This window comes from Monodon monoceros, unplaced genomic scaffold, assembly GCF_005190385.1.
Source record: "Monodon monoceros isolate NGI ecotype Baffin Bay Population unplaced genomic scaffold, NGI_Narwhal_1 Super_Scaffold_19, whole genome shotgun sequence".
Taxonomy (NCBI): domain Eukaryota; kingdom Metazoa; phylum Chordata; class Mammalia; order Artiodactyla; family Monodontidae; genus Monodon; species Monodon monoceros.
The window spans coordinates 81,191,699-81,199,083 of record NW_021703775.1 but is presented as its reverse complement, the minus strand read 5'-3'; positions in this window follow the sequence as shown (position 1 = coordinate 81,199,083).

Below are 7,385 nucleotides of genomic sequence, written 5' to 3'. Positions count from 1 at the left end.
CGAAGCCACCGGTGTGCGGAACGTGGGGCGTGGTGTCGCGGTGGGGGCACTAGATCCCGGGACAGGGGAACGTGGGAGGGGGCGCGACCGGGGCTGGGGTGCTGAGCCCGGCCTGGAGGTGGGGGCCGAGAGCCGCTGGTGAGGGCTCTTGGGGAGCCGGCGGCCGGGGGCGGGGAACGAGGGCCGGGTATCCGGGCACTGGATGGCGAGGGCACTGGGGCGCGGCGTCCCCTCCTCCTCCGACTCCTTCCTCCTCCCTCCGGCCCGCCTCGGGCCCCGCCTCTCCTTGCGGGGTCAGCCCTCCAGGCTCTGGCTCCCCGACCCTCCAGGTCCCCGCCGCCTGGAAGAACTGAAAGCACTGGGGCTCCTGCAACAACCCCAGACCGGCCTGCGTGGGGTGGTGATGAGTGCGGAGGTGACTCCACAGCCCGGCACCTGCCGAGCTTAGAGCGCGATGGGGACTTCACCTCTCCCAGCCTCCTGTTCCTCACATGTTAAGTTGGGGGAAGGGGCCGGACGGTAAAAATACCTCTGAGGATGGAGTAAGATGATGAAGGTGCCGGGCATCCCACCCTTCAATTTCTGCCCTGCTCCCTCGTGCGACCTAAGACGGGACAGAAGGAGGGAAGGGGGCGATTCTCCCGGACCGGACTCCCAGCTGCAGCCTTTCCGCAAGGGAGCCGGCAGCAGGCAGTGGTGGGCCCTGGGTTTCCCGTCCCTCTCCTCCTGCCCCAAAGGAGATCTGGTGCTTGAATGCCGAGCCTCATTAAAAAAGTAACTACTTTGGGGAAAGAAAAAATTTGAAAGGAGACAGAGAAAGCGTTCTCTCCCCAAGGAAAAAGCCAGTAGGTACTGATCGTAATTAATTCTAGCTTTTGGTCATTGGATAGTAAAAAAGAAAGAAAGAAAAACGTTTATTATTTTTAAGTGAACCAAGCCCCAAATAAGAAAAAGGCCGAAGCTGTCTAATTCAAACACGGTGGTGTTATTGTTGGTTGTGCTTTTGCATTTTAAGACTTGACTTCTTTCTCTCCCTTCCTCACTTACTTAAAAAAATCTAACCTTTCCAAAGCAAGACAACTCAAACATCCTGGGTTTAACTCACATCTTGACATTAACCTGAATCCAGATGGGACTGCAGAATAATTGTTAAAATCAAATTTTGGCTAAACTTTCCCTACCATAGACTTGAAATTTTACTATTTTATCACTTCAGGAGTAGGCATTGAAAGCTTTATGCCCAAGACAATGGAATAAACATGGGATTCAAGTCTATATCCATTTGTTTTATTATCAAGAGACTAAGGAAGTATTTGTAACTCCTCTTTATTTTTGTTTTTACATTTTTTTGATGTGCTGTCTTAACCATCCAGATGCAGGAGATGGGCCAAATACATTATTTGGTGTCATTTGGGTGTTCTGATTCCATAGATGTGTCTAGTTTGGAAGCTATTGATATAAGTTTTCTTTTTAAGAAAACAAATCTCATCTTGAAACTCTTTAAACCTGGTAGAAAAACATTCACAGCGAAAAGAAATCTTTCTTGTACTAAGTTCAACTAAGTTTAATCATTTAAAGGAAAACATGTTTTACTACTGCATAAGTAGAGTCTAGTCATGTGACTCACAGTTTAAATATATCCAGAGCTCCCTGTGTTCACCTCCCAGGGCAACTGATTTTTCTGACCGCTCTTGATTCCAACCCTGTTTTCCCCAGACGTGTCTGGCTCACTCAGCTTCAGTGAGTGTAACTGCCAAAGCCTCTGTTCTTTCCACTCTGAGAGTGCATTTAAAATCAGCTACATTTGGGGACCTGGCTTCCATCTACTTGTGCTAAAAACCCAGACTACTTTTATTAGAAGCTTCCCATGACAAGCAAACAACCTGAGTTTTCCCACGTGACCAATGCCACCTAAGACCATCTCTAGAAATAAACAAGAATCTCTCTGTCCCAAAGGGTTGGCAAAGTCCCGGGAATATTGGGACCTCGAAAACGGGGTCTGATCCCTCTTAAGGAAGCAGCCATACTGGCAGCCACACTTCTCCAGCTAGAGGACTTCTTTATGCAGTGACTGGGGTGGTGGCTGGTGAGGGCGGTGGAAGATGAGGCCCAGGGTGGGAGCTGTCTGCTTAAACTCCTGGAAAAGAACATCCTGCAATGAATAAATTAAACTTTGCGAGAGAACTACAGTTGTTGATACTTTTGGCAGGAGATGTGTCCTGAGTGATGTTTCCCTTGGCAACAGGACTAGCCTGGCATCTGGAGATGAAGCAGGTCCTTTCCTTACCGCAGCCTGAGGACCACCCTCATTGCAGTGGGCGGGCAACCACTGCCCCCCTTGCAAAGCCCCACTCAAGTGCCCTTCTTCAGGAACCCTCTAGATCTCGCTGCTCAGAACCTCTATGATTTCCCACCATCCCTGACCCATCACTAGCTATTACATAGGAGAGAGATATTGTGTAGGTGCCCGTCATTATGAATATGCAGAAGGATAGTGTTTGTATTCAGATGAGAAATGAGATAGCATTTGAAATGTAGGCAAGCCATGTTTCTATTTTTAATGCTTAATCAGTAACTTGAGAGAGCCACAGTGCTATCAATTATTGCTGATACCTTCATACCTTTTGAGAGCAGTATCTCATATAATTGCTATTGTCTTCTTGTAAAGTTCCAAGCTTTTGCATTTGGTTTCATGGCTTCACCACTGAGAGGGGTGGGAGAAGTTGTAAAGGAGAGTCAACACCATTCATTAAGGACTATTAATGAGTTACAGAACTCCTTTGCAAGATTTATTCAGAAATAACATACCTTGGACTTCCCTGGTGGCGCAGTGGTTAAGAATCCGCCTGCCAATGCAGGGGACATGGGTTCGATCCCCGGTCCAGGAAGATCCCACATGCTGTGGAGCAACTAAGCCCGTGCACCACAATTACTGAGCCTGCATGCCGCAACTACTGAGCCTAGAGCCCATGCTCCACAACAAGAGAAGCCACCGCAATGAGATGCCCCCGCTCGCCACTACTAGAGGAAGCCCGCATGCAGCAACAAAGACCCAATGCAGCCAAAAATAAAAAAATTTTAAAAAAAGAAAAGAAATAACGTATCTTAAGTCCTCAGAGTTGGCATGTTTACATCATGATTGATTTGGCCCATTCTATAACACTGTAAAAGATTCTCACCCTATGCGGTAAACATGGATGACTTATACCCCGTTTGAACAAAGGATGGAAAGTGGGATTTGTGATGCAGACTTTCCATTAGCTGACCAGTTCTCACTGCTTAGAGAAACATCTACGGGCTTCTGGTTCAAAATGACAGATCAGGCAGAGTTTGTTTCTCTTGTTACTTGAGACCCCCCTAAAATTAAGATATTGAAGTTTAAAAAAGGAAGTTCAGAAAAGAAAAAAGGGACGGGGAAGGAGCTGTAAAGGGGAGAGAAAATCACAAATGAGAGATTTCAACACACTTCTGGAAGATGGAAAGCTGACAGTAGAGAGCTGCCAGATGAAACAGGAAGAGAAATTACAACCTAAGCTATGATGTCAGGGGCTGGAGAGGAAACGGGAGTCAGCCTTCTGACAGATGAGGCTCTGGGACTCTTCCTACGGACAGTGCGTCATCCCCCACCCTGTTCACGCGTAAGGAGAAAGGACCAGGTCGCTGGTGTGGCTTACTCTGCTACTGTGTGAATAAGACTTTTCCTGCTGAGTTTTTACTTGGAGTGGGGAGCTGTGTGTGGACGGGGTGTTTGCTGGCCGCTCTGGAGTTGCGTTCCTCCAGGTTCAGGTGCTCACACCTGCCCACTGAGCCGTGGTGATGGCTTGTGTGGAAAGACTGTCCTTCCCAGGGGCTGTGGACAGGGCAGGCGTCGTGACTGTGCAGTACAGTATCCATGGCTGCTGGCCTTGAAGAACCCGTTCTCTTCTCCTTGCAGAGCCGCTGCACAGAAGCCATAGGCTGAGTGTTCTTTCCATGAACACAGTTTTGAGTTGGAGATTTGGAGGCTACTCAAAGCATACTCAGATTCCAGGCTTTGTTAGGGTTATTTATCACCCTGAGGAAATTGTGTAGCAGGGGGGGAGAGGGGAGAGGGCAATGGTGAGGAGGGGGCAATGAAGGCTGTGCGCATGTGGCCATTAACATGCTCTGTTTATCACAGAAGTTAACCTTTGCAATACCACTGGCTAAAAAAGAGTGTGTAACATACATGAAATGTCGAACTTTAAGCTCAAACATCCTCACCATGAATGGCAACTCTGCAATGTGGAAACTGCCCTGTTTGGATGGTCAGTTCTGCACAGAAGCAGCCTATGGTTCCAGAGAGCTGGGAAGATGCTCACAGCCCCACTTCTCGCTGGAGACCTAAGAATTAACTAGTGAGATAATCAGCTGAAGGTACAGAGGTCTCCGCTTAAAGCTCAGGTTAAACGTTAAGTCTCTTGACTCTTTTGTTCACAGCTCTTTAACTTGTAAAGTGGAGTTAAAGTCCTAGCCTGCTCACAGCTGTTCCTGATGAATGCCTGTGAGCTGTTTGCACAAGTCCTCCTGCTGGGAAGGATCTCTTGTCCTCTGGAATGTACCTTCTTCCTCTGTGCCATCAACTACCGTTTCCTGAGAAGCTGCCCTGTTTCCCTTACAGGCTGTAACTCATTGAAGGAGCCGCTCAACACATCCTTCTGATGTGGATATCAACTTCCTCCATTTTACGGATGCAAAGCTGAGGCTCGGGAGAGCGGGGGAACTACCGAAGATCTCAAAGCTAGTAAGTAGCAGAGCTGGGACTCAAACCCAGGGTCTTTTCATTATGCTAGCTATGCCCAGATAAATGAGAAACCTAGTAGAATAGACAAACTGACCTCTGAGTATAAGGAACTACTGCCCTGGTACCCAGGGCTACCATGCAGGTAGGGTGACCAACCATTCCTGCTTGCCTGGGTCTGGGGGTATTCCCAGGTCATGGGACTTTCAACTGGATGAGTAGGTCGCCCTACATGTAGGGTTGTACAGGTTGCTCACTGCACAAAAGTATCTGACCAAACAGCAAGTCGAGGCTGCAGTCTACCCACGCTCCATTCACCAAGCTGCCCCTGTAGAGCAGAGCTGTATCCCCCTAGACGAAGGGCAGCATGGGCTCACCAAGGCCCCGCTGGTTCCTCTGACACTATTACCCAGAACTTTAAGTAGTTCAGTGATTAAGGTAACGGCTTCATTCTAAACTAACCTTTTTACACTCTCTCGCCAGAGAATTTCTCCCAATCCCTGTACACACACACACACACACACACACACACACACACACACACACACACAGAGGATCAAAACACAAAGTCCTAATCATGTTCTTACAAACTAGTCCTGTCACAGATGGGAAAAGAAGCTGGAGAAATACCATGACAGATCTAGAACACCGCGTCTGACGGTCGTGAGCGCTGCTTTGTGAACATTTCTTCCCGGATGTGTGGGAGGGATGTACTTCCCCCCTGGGGATTGGGTGGTCCTGGAGCAATCTCTGGCCAATAACTCATGAGCAAAAGTGAGTGCGTCTCTTCTGAACTAGAGCAATCAGTCTTGCTGAAAGAGCCCCTCAGTGACTGGCTGTGTTAAAGATGGTGGCAGCACTGTTAGCCAGGGTCCTGGAGGGGCCATCTCATGACGGACGTGGAGCCTGGGTAAGAACTAAACCTTGGCTGTCCCAAGCGAGTTCTGCTGGGTGCGTTTCCTACTGTGGCATAATCCAGCCTACCCTCGCTGATACTCCACGGTAAAGACAGTGACACTCGATTCTGTGAACCATGCGGGGCCCTGGAGAGTAAGAGAGTCAGGTTTGCAGTTTTCAAAGACCACCCTACTCTATCTCACTGGGTATTTTAAACATGAACACGTTTAATAATAAGGTGAGTCTTAAATATATTCATATTTTTTTTTTTTTAGTAAAAGTTACTTTAATGGTAGATGTGCGGTTAGTTTTATGTGTCAACTTGACAGAGCTAAGGGTGCCCAGATTGCTGGTACAACATTATTTCTGGGTGTGTCTGGGAGGGTGTTTCCAGAAGAGATTAGCACTTGATTCTGGACTCAGTAAAGCAGAGGCCCTCACCAACGCGGTTAAGGGCCTGAAGAGAACAAAAAGGTGGGGAAGGGAGAATTCTCGCTCTCTGCTTGAGCTGCAACATAGTCTTCTCCTGCCCGTGGATGTCAGCCATCCTCATTCTCAGGCCTGATACTCAGACTGGATTACATCACCGGCTTCCCTGGGTCTCCAGCCTGCAGACGGCAGACTGTGGGACTTCTCAGCCTCTCTAACCCCGTCAGCCAATTCCTGGAATAAGTCTCCTCTTATATACATCTCTATATGTATCCTATTGGTTCTATTTCTCTGAGAACCCTTACCAATACAATAAGCCACATAAAATCTCTGAGTAATAAAAGAAGCAAATTTACTTTCCTACATTTCTCAGAAAGTTAACACTTCTAGTGTATGAAGGTTTGAGTAGTTGCTTCAGAGCCCATTTGTCAAAAAAAAAAAAGGGAGTTCCCTGGAGGTCCAGTGGTTACACTTTCACTGCCAAGGGTGAGGGTTCAATCCCTGGAGACCATTTGTCCTATGAAGCCTAAAACATGTACCATCTGGCCCTTTACAGAAAGTGTGTGGAGCCCTGGTTTAATTGAAATTGCTCTGAGTTTCACCCATTAGTCCTGGATGACAGGGTTTATTCATGAAAGAAAAGGAAGTTAATATTAACCACCTTCAATTTTTAGTAACTTATTCCTGCCTTCACACATAACTCAGTATGCTCACCTGGGCCCCCAGGTGAGATTGCTGAGTTACGAAACCCAAAGTAAAAAGGTTCTTGTAGACAAATCAGCCTTCCCAATGTTTAAATTCCTTCTTGTGTATGAACCAGAAACTAGATCTGAAAGTCAACTTTACTTTTCTACTTCTAGATTGTGTTTTTTCCTTACAGATAAAATATGAAGAGCATTTCCCTTCCTTCTTCGCTCTCTTATTTGGCTACAAATAAAAATCTTTTTTTAAATTTTTTTTCGGTATGCGGGCGTCTCACTGTTGTGGCCTCTCCCGTTGCGGAGCACAGGCTCCGGACGCGCAGGCTCAGCGGCCATGGCTCACGGGCCCAGCCGCTGCGTGGCATGTGGGATCTTCCCGGACCGGGGCACAAACCCGTGTCCCCTGCATCGGCAGGCGGACTCTCAACCACTGTGCCACCAGGGAAGCCCCAAATAAAAATTTTTATACAAATAAAAATCTTTTCGATTTTTTGCAAGTATCAACACTAGGAATATATTAAAAGTTATTTTTGATCCACTCAAGAATACTTATCCAAATATGTTTTGATTATTTAAACTGAAAGCAAACTTATACCAAA